General features: G+C 38.8%; 1 protein-coding gene across 4 annotated transcripts in view; it reads left to right on the forward strand.

The window, feature by feature from the left end:
- Positions 1-7,690: 7,690 nt before the first annotated feature.
- The window catches only part of LOC122979333 (teneurin-3-like), a 370,351-nt gene continuing 358,744 nt past the window's right edge, over positions 7,691-19,297 (forward strand). For 3 of the 4 annotated variants that reach the window (XM_044346690.1, XM_044346688.1, XM_044346693.1), the window contains exon 1: positions 7,878-8,061. The gene's annotated coding sequence lies outside the window, so the exon portion shown is untranslated. Of the gene's footprint in view, positions 7,850-7,877; positions 8,062-19,297 lie in introns of those variants that run through there. The other variant, XM_044346691.1, reaches the window with a different exon arrangement.

Genomic DNA, 19,297 nt, shown 5'->3' on the forward strand with positions numbered 1-19,297 from the left:
ATCCAAAACACTGAATAAAACCTATTGAAGCAGCAACGACTCAGTGCAACAGCAAAACCTCAACAGCTCAAGTTTATCTTTTTTACTTGTTTTGGGACACAGAAATAAACTCATTGTATGTAAACCAAGCTAATGAAGTCTCTGCAGAGCTTCCCAGATCCACAACCAAACAAATAATGTCTTTAGACAACAAATGAGACAAAAGAAAAGGAGCATGCAGTATGTGTCCATACACAACCTTATTCTGTTTTTTATTGTGATCCTGGATTTGATCATATTTGTTTTAATGACACATAGAGAAACCTGGTTGATGATATTTATGGGGGTATTACTGTAGCAGAACTATTTGCAAATGTCTGTAGAGAGTCGTGTAACTAATCCATGTGTGTGTAATCAGATTTGTAAATGTGTAAAGGATTTTTAAATGTGTACTGAAATGTGTGAATGTGTATAGGAATCTACGAATGCGTATTTGGAATCTGTGTGTGCATAATCAGATTTCTAATGAGTAAAAAAAATCTCCAAATCTGTATTCAGATTTGCAAGTGTATTGAGATTTGTAAATGTGTAGACAAATCTGTAAATGCATACATAGAGCTGTAATTGCGTACATAAGTCCAGAAATGCATACACAGATCTGTAAATGTCTGTATCATCAGTTACAACTCAGATGGACCTCTCAATTAGCTGTCTGTTTACACGTGATTTTTGCTACAATTCTGCCGTGGCACAGGTCTGCAAAAGTGTGTGGTGATTTGCAAATGTGTGTGGAGATTTGTCTTTAAGTCAAGGTTTTCTTTGCCCTGAGCTCAGGCTCACAGGCTCAAATTGCCAGGCTAATGCTCCTCCCTAAAGAACTTCTGCTGCCAACATTGAGGAGGCTCCCGCAGTTGAGCGACCAAAACAACACGGCAAGACGCCTTGCAGCCACAAAAGTCACTGTACTGTCCCCCACTGCTTTAACAACAAGCAGAAACAGGCGCAATGGTCGCTCCTCAGCACCGCTAACGCTGATGACCTGTAATTAACGGTGTCAAAATATCTTATACATGAAATTAATGTTTACTTACAGTTGAAGTTGTCTCAGGGGAAACACATACTGCACCATCTGTTAACTAACGTTAGCCTGTGCTAGCAGTTTGTAGCAAGGATAAAACATTACAAGTTGTCAGGTTGTGGAGTTAGCAGTGCTGAAGAGCAACCGGTAACTCATTAACCAAGATGGAAAGTCACTGAAATTTAGCTGTGGCTGTTTCTGCTTGTTAAAGCAGTGGGGAACAGTACAGTGACTTTGTTTGTGACGTTGTTTGGTCACTCAGCTGCGGGAGCCTCCTTAATGTTGATAGCAGAGGTTCTTTGGTGAGGAGTGTTGGTCTGGCAATGTGAGCCTTTGAGCCTGAGCTCAGGGCAAAGAAAACCGGCGTTACAGACAAATCTCCACAAACATTTGCAAATCGCCACATGCATTTGCAGATCTCTGCCACAGCAGAAGTGTAGCAAAAGTGTGTGCGTGTAAAAAGACAGCTAACTGAGAGGCCCATCTGAGTTGTAACTGATGATGATATAAATTTACAGATCTGTGTAATTTACATTTACAACTCTCATTACGCATACATGGATTCTGAATACACATTTGCAGATTTCTGTACACATTCACAAATTTCAGTACGTATTTAGAGATATTTTTACACATTTACAAATCTGATTATGCACACACAGATTGAGATACAGTTACACAACTCTCCACACTCATTTGCAAATAATTCTGCTCTAGTAATACTCCCATAGATATCCCTTTTCACATGAGTGTGGTTTCTGATCACCTGGCTTTGTTTGTCTTTGACTCCTTCACATTGAGCCAGTCTCTACTTTCATCACACCCTGCTGGATTTTGCTTCCCCATAGTTTCACCAGTAATGAAAGACAAGTGATAAAATTTACGCTTAGCTTTACTCATACTGTTGCTTCCCTTTCAGAATGTACATCATTATTAAATCCTTTATCATGTTTTTGTTGTTGTGGATGTTTTGTTGACTGTCTACTGTGGTTGGATTCCAATAGCAAGTCTAATTTTAGTTCCAGTTTTAGGTGTGCACACTGACTGTATATAAATATGGACGACACGTCTCCACTTCGTACCACTATGCAAAAGAGTAGCCAAAAAATCTTGTTTCTAAGAGCTGCCATCTTGCATGTGTGACGTCATTTGGAGCCAGAGTCTGCGCAGTAGAGTCGGGTGGCCGGATGATGGCCCACAGGACATGCCTCCTCAGTCATCCCACTGTCTGACAGAGGTTTGAGAGCAGCTGTCACAGCTGTCAGTCATGATGTCACACCCCCCTTTTATGTCCTCAAATGACTAATTAGATCAGATCTTTTTTTGATTTTTCCTCATTATTTATTGACAAAGAGCAACATACAACAGATTGAGGTAGCAGACTACATTTTTAAACTGGTGCTAACCATTACTTTCATCAGTTGAAATGACAAACGTCTAATCTAATTAACATAACTTTTGGCTGTTGTGTAATCAGTTTGTGTCAATGTGTCGGATACACATTTAATCTAAATTTAATTTCTTATGCTTATACCTCATTTTCAGGTTGTACAAACATTAATTGGGTTAGGGTTAGGGTGTCAAAACTGTAGTTTTTACCAAGAAAGGTAATAACAGATCAATTCAATCTTTGAGTTTTACTTATTTATAACTCAAATTACTTACTCATGTTAAAAGCTGTACCTAAATCAGTTTGACAGGGGATCTGAAAGGATTTGGTTTCAATGGGCAGATTGGATAATTGATACAGATTTGATGAAATGCTATCAAACCCCAAACACACATACGTACATTGGCAGACAGTGATGACAAATCAGGATGAGCTATCTACAGCTCACAGTATCACAGTTTCTATTGGAGTATTCCAGCCAGTATATTAACTTGTTTCTCAAAACCAGGATAAGCGCTTACCTTATGCAGGTTTCTAAAACCAAGATATGGCTTCAAAATACACCAACACATGACTGGGATTCTCAAGAAGCATGATTATAGTGCTACTATGTGAACACACTCAATGAATCTGATCACCCTGAAACATTTTCTACTGGCTCTCAGGATTTGACTGGAAAATATGAAATGTGTAATTCAGGAAAAACATTGAATGGAAATCTGTTTACACAAGTTTAAATGCTGTGTTTAAAGTGATCATTACCAGAACCACCCAGCCCTAAACAATCTATTGCTGCATCTCTGCCTCTTCTTGCTCTTCCTCACTCAAGTTTTCAGTATGCATTAAGGTTTCTTTACATTACAGATATATCAGAAATTTAACAGTTATTATTTGAACCATGCACAGCATCAGAAATACCTCATTCCTTTCTGTTTTAAAGGCGCAACCGACTACGAAGCTGAACTCAAGATCTAAATAAATCTGCCACTGAGTAGAAATTGCAGAGCTGATGTAAATAGATTTGAATGAGCATGATAATAGAAGCATATTATTATGTATATGGTGCAGAAGCCTTATGGAATCTGTCTGATAGTTGGTATTGACTGGAAAAGGTCAGATGGGTTTCTTTCTCCTTTCTCAAGATCCGGTTCCTTTCTCTTGTTCACAGTGTGATCACACCCCGAGAAGCCGGCCTCCTCTTGCTCTCTCTCTCTTTCTCTCTGAAACTGTTCTTTTAATCAAAGAATTGGTCCCATAAGTGGCTAAAATATTATGACTGGTCCAATAGCTATGGAAATCACGTCAGAGTGTTGGAGACATGGCCTTTTCTAAAGACCCCAAGGACCCAGCAGTCACAATACAGTCTGGCCTGTCAATCTCAATGTTCCCTTCCCTGCGTCATATGTCAGAATTCCTCCACCTCCTACCTGATCACAGCAGCAGAGTCTAATGCACTAATACTCACACACATCCTTGGACACACATCATGGACACACTTACAGTCAGCCAGAAAAACACACTCATAATGAAACACATGCTGTATACTTTAACATTGCACTTGCATAATCATACAGTGTAGGTAGGACACATAGGTAGGACAGACACAAGGCCAATCACACATATACAGCACACCTAAACATTATTCATATAGCAAAGTAGACTGACAAAGTATACATGCACACCAGTGGAGGCTGGTCCATGGAGGCAGAGGAAGTTGCTCCTCCTCTATTTTTTGAGAGGCAAGAGGGAGATCAAAATATAAAAAAGAATGTTTGGTTGAAATAACCCATTACCAAATCTCAATATCATTTATAAAATATTTTTTCTCTCTTTTTTGGAAAAAATCCATTATTGAAATTCTGGTTAAAATGCTTCAACAGCGACACCTGCAGGGCAGGAGGAGAAAGAGCAGTGTGTGTGAAGTGGTGGTGGGGGGCAGTGGGAGATAGTGGGGGGAGTGGGGGACAGAGGAGGATAGGCGCCTTCTGTCCTCCACGGGGCGGGTTCTCTTACATCAATTTAATGTACTTCATTTTTCTTCATGCTAATCTATGATTGGCCAAGACATGTAAAATGACACTCCAAGGGAGCACGTCCTCCCTAACCAATCAACAACCAGAATGTAATATTGACATCACGTTGGTCTAATGATAGTTTCCACACGGTGGTGGCCAGTGCACTCTTTTTTGGTGCAGTGTGCTGGGGAGGCAGTCTTACAGGCAAAAACACCAAGCGATTAGACAAGCTGGTCAAAAAAGCGGGCTCTGTGCTGAGCAGGAGATTGGACCTGCTAAGATCTGTGGTGGAGAGAGGCACACGGAACAAATTGAAAGCTATAATGGACAATGGCAGACACCCTCTCCACAGCCTCCTGGAACGACAGAGGAGCAGCTGCAGCAGTCGGCTTCTCTCATTGTGCTGCAGAACGGAGCGATTCAGGAGATCCTTCGTCCCCACAACAATAAGACTGTTCAATTCCTCCTGAATTGACTGGATAGTTTTTTGGTTTTTTTATATTTTGATGAGCTCTTGACAATTTGAATTTCCCTTCGGAGAATAAAGTAATATCTATTTATCTATCTATCTATCTGTCCATTTCATCTTCAATTCTCTCCACTGTAAGGCAGAATAGCAGCAGTAGATAACGAGCAGCAGATAGCTCCTTGCGTTAGCCAACGCAACAGTTAGCTTCTTGTGGCAACTCTGAGGGACTCTTTATACATCCATGGAAGGACTGTTAAGGACTGTTGTTAAGCTAACAGGAGAATGGATCTGGACTGTGCGGCAGGACACCACCGGGGAGGCTGGGGAGAGAAGCAACTGGAGAAACAACCAGGAGAGTTAGCTTGTTTGTCATTGTTGCTAATGATATCAAACCATAGACTGTATATGAAGATGAACGTCATGACAGCTCCCCAAAAGTGAAGCCAAAACGTTTCGATCACCCCCTGGTAGCTGGCTGCAGTATAGGTCATAAGTCCCGCCCCCTCCATGTTAGTGGATGGGACATGCGCCAAACTAAAAAATCAGTTTAAAGGTCCAGTGTGAAGTATTTAGTAACATCTAAAAGAACAGACTTGGTAAAAATTAAATAGATTATTTATAAGTATATCTTAATTAGTGTCTAATCAGCTGAAAATAATAATTGTTGTGTTTTCGTTACCTCAGAGATAAGCCCTTTATATCTACATGGGAGCGGGTCCCCCTCCACGGTAGCTGCCATGTTGCATCACCATGTTTCTACAGTAGTGCAGAACGGACAAGTCTCACACTGGCTCTAGTGAGGGCCTTACGCGTTTTAGATTCAGTAGACGACTACCGGAAATGCACCGGTTTTAAAACGAAGAAGAAGAGCGGACCAAACATTTTGTATTGTGAGAAGTTTTCGAAACCAAAATCTGATTAATGGAGTATCATACTTATTTAGAAAATCACAGGAGCGTGAATTGTCGTCGTCAAAGAAACGAAAACACGAAGAAGTGAAACGAAATCGGGACAAGCAACGGCATAAAACGAGGATAAACTCAGATGGAAATCCCTGATGAGAGAAATGTTTGCAGACTGACGACGAAGTTTCCTGTTTACTGCTGGACAGGTAAGAGTGTAATGTATATTTATTTTGCCCCGCTGGTAATGGTTCAAAACCTAGATGATGTACAATGTTTATTAGCAGTACATTAGTTTCCCTGAAAAGAAACGCCGCCACGTAACGTTAAATATTAGCACACTTTAGCCTCAGTTTGTGCCTGTCACGAAGTTGGTGGTCTGATAAGAGACAACAGGGAGGCGACGTCGTGCTAATAACTAAGATATTTAGCGCTGGTAATGTGCTAAAGACAGTAAGTCAGAGTAATGAGTTAGTGTGAAAGATAAACTGAGAAGTCTGCTCATCACCGAGTTAATACATCCTGTGAATTTATATTTATATTTTTCACAGTGCTCCATGATTTCATTGTTTGCTCCTTATTTGTCATTTAGGAGCACATGTACACATTGGGAGGCAAAGTTAGCTTATAGTCCAACACAAGTAACGTTTTCCCCGTTTCAATGTTGAAAAAAGTGACTGTGTAATAGGTCAGGGGTATTTCACCATGTACCATTGATGGCTGGGAGTACGTTGGTTTTCATTACAACCAAAGACAACAAAAGTTGATTTCATTAAATAGCTACTTGTCTCTGACTGAAATTGTGTCAATCAATTAAATAATCTGATCTAGTCTGTTGTTGGGATGAAAATCTGCATGGAATAAGGTTGAACAGTTTCTGGTGAGCACATTAGATAGATAGATAGATAGATAGATAGATAGATAGATGATTTATAATAGTAAGTTCATTCATTTGTGCTGTTTTATTTTTCTCAGGCACTATGGGTTGGCATTATTCACCATGTCTGTGACATTCACACCCGCCATATCAGAAGTATTGCAGACCAAGTCAGGAGAGGTCAAGGTAAGTGATACACATTTTTTTTTTGCCTATGTAGCATATTAACTTACCCTGTAAGTCCTACTCTTGGTTAAATAACACTATTTTCACATGTACAACTGTTTAAAATGTATGAAATAGTAAATTAACTCTATGTGTAATGGTAATGTCTTCCACAGAAGCAATTTTCCATACACACTGCTCCTGGAGCAGATGAGAAACAGCAGTGCCAGTGAATCATGGGTGTTGTTCCTGCCATGAGAGCATCTTCATCCAGAGCAGTAAATTGAATACCTTTAGTGTGGTATTGGTCTGACCCTTGTCAGCTATTATATGTGCAGCAATTTGACTGCTGGAAGCTGATCAGATAAGTTTAATCACACTGCTTTTAGTGTTGAAACAGACTAATGATTTGATAGATTATTCTGTCTTTATCAGAATCAACTCTGAAGAACACAGAATAAGCTGTCAATATGTTTGTGTTTGAACAGTAAAAGCTGCATGTTTATGTTATCCTTTTATTGTCCAGATTGAAAAGGATGTCCAAAAATGTTTCTGTTAAATAAAAGATATTTTTATTACAAATGTCATTATTCTTAGTGTTGTTTTTTATATTTTTATTTTGTGGTTCAAACTAGTGAATTACAGTTAACATAACGTGTAGTGGCAATGAAAATGAATTCATAACATGTACTACAGTGCCCTGTTCTGAGGATCAGTGGTATTCCAACATCACTACTGTTTTATGTTGCTTTCTAAATATAAATAATGACAATATAAATTAATGGTGGAAGTGGGGGCTGTCGTCATGATTGACAGCGGTGACAGCCGCTCTCAAACCTCCGTCATGCAGTGGGACGGCTGAGGGGGCGTGTTCCGCGGGCCGTCATCCCACCGCCCGACTCTACCATGGAGTCTGCTGCGCAAACTCTGGCTCCAAATGACGTCACACAAGCAACATGGCAGCTCTCGGAAAGGTGATATTTTGGCTCCACTTTTGCACAGCGTTAGGAAGTGGAGACGCGTCGTCCATATTTATATTCAGTCCATGTATCAGACTGGTTAACCAGCAGCCACAAAGTTCTGCTAACTAACAAACAAAATGACCAACAGCAACAAATGGACGTTATACTTCATCAGTACATCAATACTTCATCTTCGTGAAAGAAAGAAGAAACCGTCAGATAACGTGAGTCAGATACAGCTTCTCTCTCTCTGTCTCTGTGGTCGCTAATTTCATCTCATGGTTAAATGTCTCTCTGTATGGCTGTTGTGCGAATTTATCCCCTCAATAAGAATGCAGCAGAGATCATATAATGTGCTGTAGGTAGTTTGCTTGTTGAAGTTACAGTGAGCTGTCTGGACTCACTCATTCATTTGGAATTGATCCCGTTTTTAATTGAGTGGTTGTTCAGTCACCTGTTGATGTTGTGTGATTAGTGAATGAGTGTGCAGGAGGTCTGGCTGCTTGTTGTGACAATTTCTTCTGTTTTTTTTTTTTTTTTTTTTTAAAAAGCTGAGTCGTATATTGAGTAATAAGCTTAAAATAACGAGAATAACAAGTGTTAACATGTCAGCTTTGTAGACTATATTTTGTATGTCGTGCACATAGGTAAGAGTGTGTAAGTCATGTATTTGATACATGCATTAATACTTTCTGACGTGAACCTACACTTTGAGATCTGTGAATGTTTTTAGTGTTCAGTCTTTCCTGTATTCAGCACTGATCTGTACTTGTATCAGATTATAAGCTTTGTGCTACTTTATAGATTTCTGTACACTAAGAAAATACACAGGAAACATGTAAATCATGTGATATGTTGTCTGTTTTTGATGAGAACATAAATCTGTTGTCATAATAGAACAATATTATAAATTTGAATTTCACTTTGTTGGTATAATGACACATTGTGAACCACTCCACGGCTAAAAAGATCACTTCTTTGTTTAGAAACAATATGTATATGCTAAATGTCTTTAAAGAAGCAGCCTTTTCACCACTCAGGGGTTTTTTGTTTTTGAAAGCAAATAGTTTTATTGGCATGTAAAATTGCCTCCCACTCGTCCGATTTCCGGTTTGATGCGGTTTGCTGTAAGATTCCATGTTGGTTTTCCTCCTGTCCTCCCGGATTTTTGAGTCACCAGCCGCCACTGATGCACACACATGTTCATGTGCATGCACGGCGTTCCAGTGAACCAAATGTGGAGATAGCAGGCTGCAAGATATGCAGTGTCACTATTGTTTCTAATAAATCAACACAGTTAACTGCTAATCCCATAGCAACCGATTCAAATCTGATAGTGCCACCTGCAAATCCCAAAGCAAACTGCTCTGTAATTTACCCAACTCAAAGGAGCTCTGAGGACGGCAGAGTCGAAAAGTTCACCTGGTTCTATCCCAGTAAATGTTTTCCGACTTGTGCTGACAGCAGAGCTTCTAGGTTTGTCAGGACAATTAGAAATCCTTAATGCCTATGAGGATGGTGTTGTGCTCTGACAAGGATAGAACTCCAAGGGAAACCCTGAAAATGCTTTTGGTGCTTTTGTATTTGTGTTAATGATATTAATAATGTAAACCTATCAAGGGGAGTGGCACAATAAGCCTCTTGGCTTATAACCATGCAGCCTGTTTTATGATGGGATTTTTTTTAAAAACTTTGCTGTTGTCTTTGCATTGTATACATGGCCAAACAAACAAAGCAAATACATTAATAGTACTATCAAGTCTTTATTCATACTGAACCAAACATTTTTTACCCCGACCAGCATCCTTATTCGACATGTTTGACTTTGTACAAAACCAAATTTTTTTTTAGGGAAATTTTAAATATTCCATGACGTCTCCCAGCAAATAGTTCATCGCACATTCCAACAAGAAGCACAATACATAGTGCTGAGTAAGTTCATTACACTAAAACAAATGTTAGACACTGACAGTATTTGATGAGCTCAGTGTAAACATAACATTTAACACATACTAATGAAACCATTATGTATGTAAAGTACACAAATGCTAAGGTATGGAATCATTTACAGTACTCTTTGTGGTGTCTATCACATCTTCCCCATTGGCTTAATGTTGATACATTTTGCTTAGCTTTTGTTTGGATTTTGTTCACAGGGATTCACAGCACCCACCGACATGAGTTGTCCTGTAATCAGCAATGTTTATTTCATGTTTATTTCATGATTTGAAAATTATGCCCTTAACATCTAGTAATTAAAATTGATTAGTTTCAATAATATATTTACAAGGTTTATTTTTTTAACCTCAGGAAAATCTTGAAAGTGTTGAGAAAAAATCAGAAGTCCCTGTATCGGTGGTGAAAGCATACTTTATATGTACAAGTAGAAAATGTGCAGAAGTCAAGGGGCCAATAGAGGCACTCTGTGTACAGTAGTGTAAATTTGAATTATTTTGCCAAAGTGAAACATTTCTTCATATTATGAGTGGAGACCCCAAAAGTGGGTCATGGGCCCTGTTTTTGGTGGGTCCCACCATAACAAGAGAGCGTCCTAATGAGCTTGAGTCCATGGGAGAAGCTAAATTTATTCAATTTCTGTCCCAGGCTGAAAAAGTTTAAAGAGCCGCCACAGTAGGGGATTTTCAAGCAGCCCCCTCCTGTGATTCTTCAAATACGGCAACCATCAAATGGCTTGGCTTGGGATTCAATATATCACACAGAGGATAGCCCTCTATTCCACTTAAATATTCAAGGCAATTCTATCCTGTTCTCACTGTCCTCATTGCTGTAGGCCTTTAATGATGGGTCAGGACCAAAAAATGGGTCATGGACTTGTTTTTAGTGGCTCCCAGCATGACTGGTGTGTTTTCCAATCTACATGTACTCATTTTTGGTCCCAACATGACAAGAGTACTGTGCTAGCATGTTTTTTTTTTTACAACCCTACTGACACTAGATTAACATTAAATAGGGACCACATACCCAGTAATAAATAAATTACTCTCCAGCGTTTGTGCACACACAAAACAAATGTCATTGAAAATATCATGCATTCACAGAGCTGTTTGTGATTAAGCAAGACAGAAGTTTGTGCTGAAAATCAGAAGAAAAAGAATCAGAATCAGCTTTATTGGTATTGTCGAAGACAACAGAATTATAGTGCAGCCCCCAGTCAGTGTTATGGGGGTGCAAGGGACAATGTAACGGGGGCTTGATCCAATTGAACAACAGCTCCCAAAAAGAAACTGTTCCTCAATCTGCTTGTCCAAGCAGCTATATCTGTATCTGCTGCCAGATGGCAGGAGGCTGATGACGGGGGCGGGGGGGAGGGGGGGGGGCTGGGATGGTGCAAGTCCTTTATGATGCAGAGAGCTCGTCAGAATCACAACTCGAGTTACGGAGAACTCACTTTCTATTAGATTAATACAGGAATTATGTTCATATCATGGATAATTCATATACAACTTACTTATAAACTTCACAACTTAGGAAAGCATGACATTGCTATTAGTGTTGTAAAACCTCTTTGGGAGGAGTTTGGATTGGATGGATGGCTCATCAAAGCATGGGACTTTGACACAGAAGACCACTGTTCATTTTCTAACATTTTAGCCATAACCATGATCTTTACCTAACCATAACCTAACCTTTAGCCATTCTTTATTGGCCCCTACAATCCACAGTTTAGCAGAATTATCCAATATCAACGTTCTGAGTGACAGTAGAGTTAGATGGGAAACTGAGTACTCACAATAGTCTCTTTGCACTTTATCATTTACAGAAATTGCAGATTCCAACGGGATTATAATCACCAAACACCTCTGAAATTATTACAGATCACTGAATGTTCCCCAGTAAATCTTTTGCCAATAGCATTTTTGACAGTTCAAGTTAATTTATTTCACAGCCTGTCTCAAAGCCTTTACATTCTACAAACTAATCCACTTCACACATGGCAGGACAATATATACATTTAACACCAAAAGCAACAAGCAAACAATGCACGCACCCCCATGATAGAAAGGATTATTTTTTTTCTACACAAAAAGAACAATAAAAGTAAAAACACAAAAAAGGTAAAAGCAGACCATAAGAACATATTACTATAAAATAAATGATTTGAAAGTAAGTCGAGACAAGGTGACTTATGATGCAGAATGTTCACAATACAGCTGTCAGACCACAAAAATAGTACAAGCTGAAGAAAATGAGGAGCAAATGGATAATGTACGACACTGCATGTAGGGGATGTGCCAAAGAGCATCACATGCTGACACATTTTGACATGTTTAGCGTAATTGCAAAGCACAAAAGTGAAGCTGGGGATCCATGGAAAGCTGTGTTCATAACTCAGTAAGTTATGAACACATCATTGCCATAATCCTGTAGCTTCCACTGCACTGTCTCTGTGTAGCTGGGAGGCATGTTAGCACCTCTAGAAGTGGCTTTGTGGTTTAGTGTTAGGTTTCTGTAATCTTACCCACATGTTTTTTTTATTGTTGGAACTGTGACTGACAGCTGAGACAGACATCACCTTCCAAATTTGGTTTGATAATGGTTTGTAGGTTTTCAAGTCTGGTGCCCAATTGAACATTGACACATGTTTTTCTTGCTGTAATCATTCCACCCGTTCGTACTGACCATTAGAAGATCCCTTCATAATGCACTTGTAATGTAAGTGATGGGGGTCAAAATCCTTAGTCCTACTTCTGTGCAAAAATGCATTTAAAAGATTATCTGAAGCTAATATGAAGTTCCTCTTTCTGTTACTATACTTCTACTATTATACTTCTATACTTATACAGCTCAACAGGGAAACACTGTCCGAGGAAACACAAAGAGGGAATGTGATGCTAAAAAGACTGTAAATGTGTCAGATATCCACTTGATATGACTAACTCAGACTGCTGAAGCCTAATGGAAGCTTCACATCAACTTTTAAATGACTGTGTGGACACACTGTGAATTTTGACCTCCATCACTTACATTGAAAGCACATTTAAAGGATCTTTTAATATCCAGTATGAACAGGAGGAATGATTACAGTGAGCAAAACCTCTTTCACTCTTCATATGGACACCTGACTGTTGTTTTAAGACACATTTGAAAAAAATTGTGAACTTATCCTTTAAAGACATGTACCTATGAGCATGATTTGTGACATCACATCTTGTGTTGAGCAGTTGTGAATAAACAATATTTACATATTCATAGCTTCTGGATTTTTCAATGAGGGAGATGAAGGATATGCCATTTTAAGGATTTTAACAAGGTAATTGAACTTTTTTTTAGTGGACAAAACATATAGCCTATCTATAATCTGAAAAAAAAATGTCTGAATGGGATCTTTTTATTTATCTTGCATAAATATTTCAGCATGTGTAATCATCTTAGAAAGTTTAGGTGTCTCAGTGTGAGTGCTCAGCTTTACACATTATTTCTCATCCATGCATAGTTTTAGATCATTCTACTATCAGTCACATTAATATACATATAACATAACAGTCACATTATTGCTTAGATGTGGCAGGTCATGTATGTATACATATTGAAATGCAGTTAAAACAGAGGTTATATCCACACATAGAATTCTAAAATACTGTCACTTGCCAGACAAATGCAGCCTCATTTTAACCCAAATGTCATACAACTACACAACTGTCCCTCTGTTTCATTCCAAAATAAAGCAGAACATAAAAGGCATCACTTCCTGTGCACCAGGGCCTTTTCCACAGGAAAAAGACCCACCACAGACCACTAAGGCCCTAAGAACTATACAAATCAATAACCCGTCAATCTGCAGAACTTTCCTGAAGGTGAACATGGAGGCAGAGGTTAAACAGAGTTGGCTTGTCACTTTTGTCTCAGAGAGAAAGCAAGGACAGTTTTTAATGCACCAGAATCATTCTCTCTGTGGTCTTTTATCATTGTCTACATCTGAGGTTACAATATATCATTATATTAATATTCACAATATCCTAAATTCATATTTGGCAGTAATTTGAGAAAATATGCATCGTCCACATATGTCTAGTTACGACTTGCAATTTTCATTTTACCTTGTGTTTTATTCTCTTCTCTGATAGATTTTGGATATTTTGAATTTTGTCTAATCCAACCAGCTAAGAAATCAATAACAATTTCATGTATGTGTCCAGTAAAGAATCTGTTGCTTTATCTCTGTCATAAGTGGGGAAAAAAAGTCAGACAGTTTCAAAGCTATCTTTCCTTGCACATCTAGTTAGTTAGCAAACAAAACTTCCAAAACCATGTTGGGTTTCGTAGAGAATGACTGGCAACCCCACCATAAGGACAGTATTTTTGTGACTGAGAGCAGTCATTGACCTGCACTTTCATATTATATCATAATAAGCTGAAAATAGCAAAATGAATATGATTATAAATCATGAAAAATGAAATATTCCCATTACACAGAAATAACAGACCTTTAGAAAGCATTAACAGTACAATCAGAACACATTATTCAATAAAACAGTGGAATAAACCTGCATCTTCATTTCTACAACTCACCGATAAGTTAAGCCAAATGAATGCTGGCTATTCAGTTTGTATGATGACATTAAACTAAACTACAGGTTACTGCTTCTTAAAAAGATTTCCTGTCTCCCATTAGGGTTGAATTTTAGAAATAGTTTATCTTTCCAGAACTAAAAGAGATATTGATGCAAAATAGCAGGTTTGCATTTCTTTTGAGCCTAGTACACGTACGTATTGTGATTATTGAATGCAATTCCATCCATGTGTAATCATCTTTAAAGGAGCGTTTTGTCTCCATTTAGATTTCTTCCAGAATACTGCGGCATCAGTGCCTACAACTGACATTATTATTACAAAATGCTTTTGAAATTGCCATGTCAGTGACTTAAAATGTGATTTCTTGTCTCTGTTTGGGCAGAGTTGGGGACGTTTTCTCTGTAATAACACAGAGTTTTATAGATATTGATGTAGTGGAGGCATGTGTGAGGAAACAGTTCAACTGCTATAATGATGACAGAAACCAGTGCACCTGACAACATAAAGCTGGTGATAGAGGAGATGAACTGCCTCGAAGAACAATAAGCTGTGTGTGTACGGGGACATATGTGCATTTTTGTGTGTATGTGTGTAAATGGCTCTATCATACAGCCTCCCACCTCCTTTTATTTTCCATGTAAAAGCGCACAGTCAGCAGGACTTAGTGTGGATCCCCCAGCTCGGATAGTTTTCTCCCCAGACACACACACTCTGCCCCGAAAGGCAAAAATCTACCTGCTGGATATTGGCCATATTTCATGAAAATGGTGTTTACTGGAGCTTCTTTTTTTTTCTTCCACCACATTGTTTGATTCTTTTTGCCCTTTCATTCTTCCTCCCAAAGCCACCTTCAATAGAAGCAAGACTCCTTTGCTGCGTTTGCTTGGTTGTTAAATGGCTGTGATAATTTAACTATTTTCTTTCTTTTTGTTTGTTTGTTTTCTATCATTTCTTCCCTGCCAGAAGTCAGGAGTCCTAAGGTTACAGATGCAAAGGAGGATTTGAGCAAGCAAATCAAATTTAATATGAATATTCATGTGTGTTTTCAGGTGATTTTGGTGACCCCTTGACCTTCCCCTAGCACCCCTTCAGGCCAAGTTTCTCACACAAAAAAAAATCAATCTTTTGAGCAGATTGACATTAAATTTACTGAGCACATTCATTCTCTCCAGATGATGATCCCTTTCCCTTTTTGGACATTTCTCAGGTCAAGTTGTCCACTTTGTGTAACAGATATAGAACGGCAGGTTATGTGTTGTGGGAATTCATAATCTATCTAGAGAATGAATCCTCTGTTGTGCTTACCAGAGGAAGAACTTCACACACATTTTTGAATCTGGAAATTCAATAACCTGTTCTGTCGTACAATCCTTAATGAAAATTAAAATATTTTGTCCTTTTGTGGAAAGACTCAGAAGAGCAAAAACACTTGGGCACTTTTGGAAAATAAATCAATTAAAATTGGAGATTAAGAAGACTTTTCATCTTGTTAAATGGATGTGATGCACAAAAATACTCAACAAAGTTCAGTTTACCTCCAACATGACAATTTTCACACTCCGTTTAAAGTCAATAAAGGTTCATATTTAGTATTCTCCACAAGTGACAAAATGAGCTCATCCAGAAGTGCAATTAATATCCCAATTCCACCTATGTCAACCTCTCCTTCTTCAAATAATTGATTACCTCTCCAATATGTGACATACTAATCCCAACCACTGTAAACTGATAACATTCACATTGATCACTAGGACTTTGTTCCTCTGCTGATCAATTACATAAATAATGAGACAGACTAAATGCTTTTACACACCAGGGATGCTATGAATAAATGACACGGGAATGCAAAATACTCGCCTGCGAATAGTTCACATCAAAACTATTCACACTGACAGTGATACGAATTTGCGAGAGAAACACAGAAACATGAATTTGCAAAATAATTAGTGACAGCTCATTTTGCTGTCAGTCAGCCTGGTGAAGGCAGCTGACAGACAGGCTGCTTCTGTGGACAGAGACGCTGAACACAAGTTGGAGTCAGTGTGGATTGAATGGATATAGTGCTCTTGTCTTATTTTGTCAAGTGAGGAGAAGAGGGACAAGATCACTGGATGATCTTGACATCATCCAGTGATGATGATGATGATGATGATCGACTTGCGTTCACACCCCCGGTGTGTAAATGCCTTAACACGGCAGACTTCTCCCACTTCAGCCACCACTACATTTGAGACATCAGGCCACATGTATTTCAGAACAGAATTCACAGTCTCACATATAAGTTCAACCATAAATAGCAATGTTTAAAATAAAACTACATTTCCCTGTTCTCTTTACCATTAGAATTTGAATCTCCTGCAACTCCATAGGCTAGAATTAGATTTTCCAAATTCTTCATTTGATTGTTTTGCTACATCTCTGCTCCTGCTATCTTATACATTCACACCATCATAAAAGTTGCAAAGGTCCTCACATTTATGAATTTATACCAGCAGGTAAGTAAAGGAACATTTCCAAATTCGCAGTTGCTAACTCAAACAGCCATGCTACCATCCACAACAACTCTGCAATCTTTACTTTTGCCAATTACTGTACATGTTGCTGCTGGAGAGGCAGATTTCTGCTTTAAATTCTATCCATTTATATTGTTGTCAGGGTTACCTTTGTTGCAGCTGGTAATGCATTCTTAAAGTCTGCACTGCATAACCAACTGTAATAACAGTGTAACTTTGTCAAAAAGTATAGAATGTTCACTTTGATGGATTACCTTACTCAAGCAAATATCAAAACTGTGCAAGTTGATTTTCTCAAAGTGCTGAAGTCAATTGAAAACCATTATTGCCCTAGAACACATTAAAAAAACACATTCATATTTGTTGGGTTTTTTTTGTCTGATGGTATTAAAAGGTCCGCGGTTACATGTTAAAAACTAAAAGATTTCTTTGTACTTTATCCAGATTTTGGATAGAAGCAAACATATCAGTCAATCTTCGTCTTGCAAAACCCAAACATTTGATTCACACTTGCCAGCCAGGCATGAATGTGACCGACCCTCAGTGTCTCATGTGGGCACTCTCTGAATTGGATTAACTGTTAAAAGAGGTTTTGTGTTTCTTTTCATTTTCAAATGTGACTGTAAAAACCCATCTTTGGTATGTTGGTATTAATTACCTCTAAAATACATGGCACCAGCCATAACCACAGCAAACAGATAGCTTTCATATCCACCAATACCTGATACACACACCTGAGCTGAAATCAATGTAGAGCGTAGAATATGAATAGCTGTATATATGTCATGCCTCACAGCACCTTACATATAATCAATACTGCTAAGGCAATTTTCAGAACCATCAAAAAACACAGTTGTGGGCAGAAGCTTTTGACCAATAGGGTATTGGCCAAGTTTCTCTTTTGTGATGATTACATTGCCCACAATGTGACTGCATATAAAAATCATTTGTCCATATGTGCAGAAAATCCTACATAGAAAGACACTAGCGAAATGCATCAGGATCAAGATGGGCAGGATTACACACATTATGTGTTCTATAACAACGAAAAAAGAAAGACTCAATTACCTCAGTGACACACACACACACACACACACATCAGCTAAGAAAACACATTTAAGCCCCCCTTTAGGCAAGTCCAGTCAAGTTCATCTGGCACTTAACGCATAGCCATTAGTAAACTGATCTGTGAATGGGAATTTGTGCAGTGTGTGTGTGTGTGTGTGCACATAGGTACATGGGAAACTGCCCTGACACAGGGACTTCCCCGAGCGGTTTCAAACTTATTTTCATAGCTGTATGTCTGTCTATTTTCCTGCATGTGGAACATTCCTTCAAGCCACCTAACCCCTTGAACTTGAACACTGTGGACTGCATATGTGTTTGTGTGTGTGTGTGTGTGTGTGTGTGTGTGTGTGTGTGTGTCTGTGTGTATCACAAGATAAGGTTACTACTTAGGAAAGACAGAAAAAGAAGAATAAGGTCCATCTATCTATTTTGTTGTGTTTAGACATTTAACGTAAACCCTGTCGTCTTTAGAAAAGGACTCTTCAGCACACAGATGTTGATAAAAACTCCAGCTATACACACACACACACACACACACACACACACACACACATTGCAGTGGACACTAGTGGGCTATGAGGTTCAGGTTAGGCATTTAGTGGTTTAGGGAGAGAGAGCCATATTTGACAAAAGATGTGTGAGGACTGTCAGAGTCCATTTCCTGAGTTCAGTCGGTAATGGAGATGGAGCAACACATACACACACATACTTTTTCTTCCATTTCCTTTTCCCCAGGTGCCTCATGCAAAACTTTCAGTATCAAGCCAACACTAAAAACGAAGTTTTCGATGCATATAACTGCATGTTTTATTTGATACCGGCCTTCTATTACAATATATTGCGCAGTTATGTCTCTATCTCTTATTCAACTACAACACAATATATTTACATCCTGATATTGTATCAGGTGTGTTGATAAGAAAGAAAACACAGCTCCAGAGAAATATTCCTGTACACGGAATTGATGCTCACAGATTTATTTAGTAATGTCTAATCATAATATTTTGACCTTGCATGTCTAACCCCGGGATTCCACCGGGCACGTGTGCGCCGCGTTCCAGCTCCGACGTGGTTTTGCTCCATCCTCTGCACGGAGCCCTATTCCACCGGGAGTGTGTCAGAAGTGGAGCATCTTCACTGCGAGGAAGCCATCCGCCGTTTAAAGTCAGCTGCACTCCTACTACAGTAATTACAGCAGCCTAGTTAAAGCTCACAGAGTGCCTTAAGGCTACAGTAATTACTGCAGTAGCAGGGCAACTAAACTGTCCAATTTTGTTTACTTGCTCAGCTTTCGTTGATTTGGTCATTTTCCTTGATCTTTGTGCTTCTGCTGTGGTTAAGTAGG

The sequence above is a fragment of the Thunnus albacares genome, chromosome 3 (assembly GCF_914725855.1).
Source record: "Thunnus albacares chromosome 3, fThuAlb1.1, whole genome shotgun sequence".
Classification (NCBI taxonomy): domain Eukaryota; kingdom Metazoa; phylum Chordata; class Actinopteri; order Scombriformes; family Scombridae; genus Thunnus; species Thunnus albacares.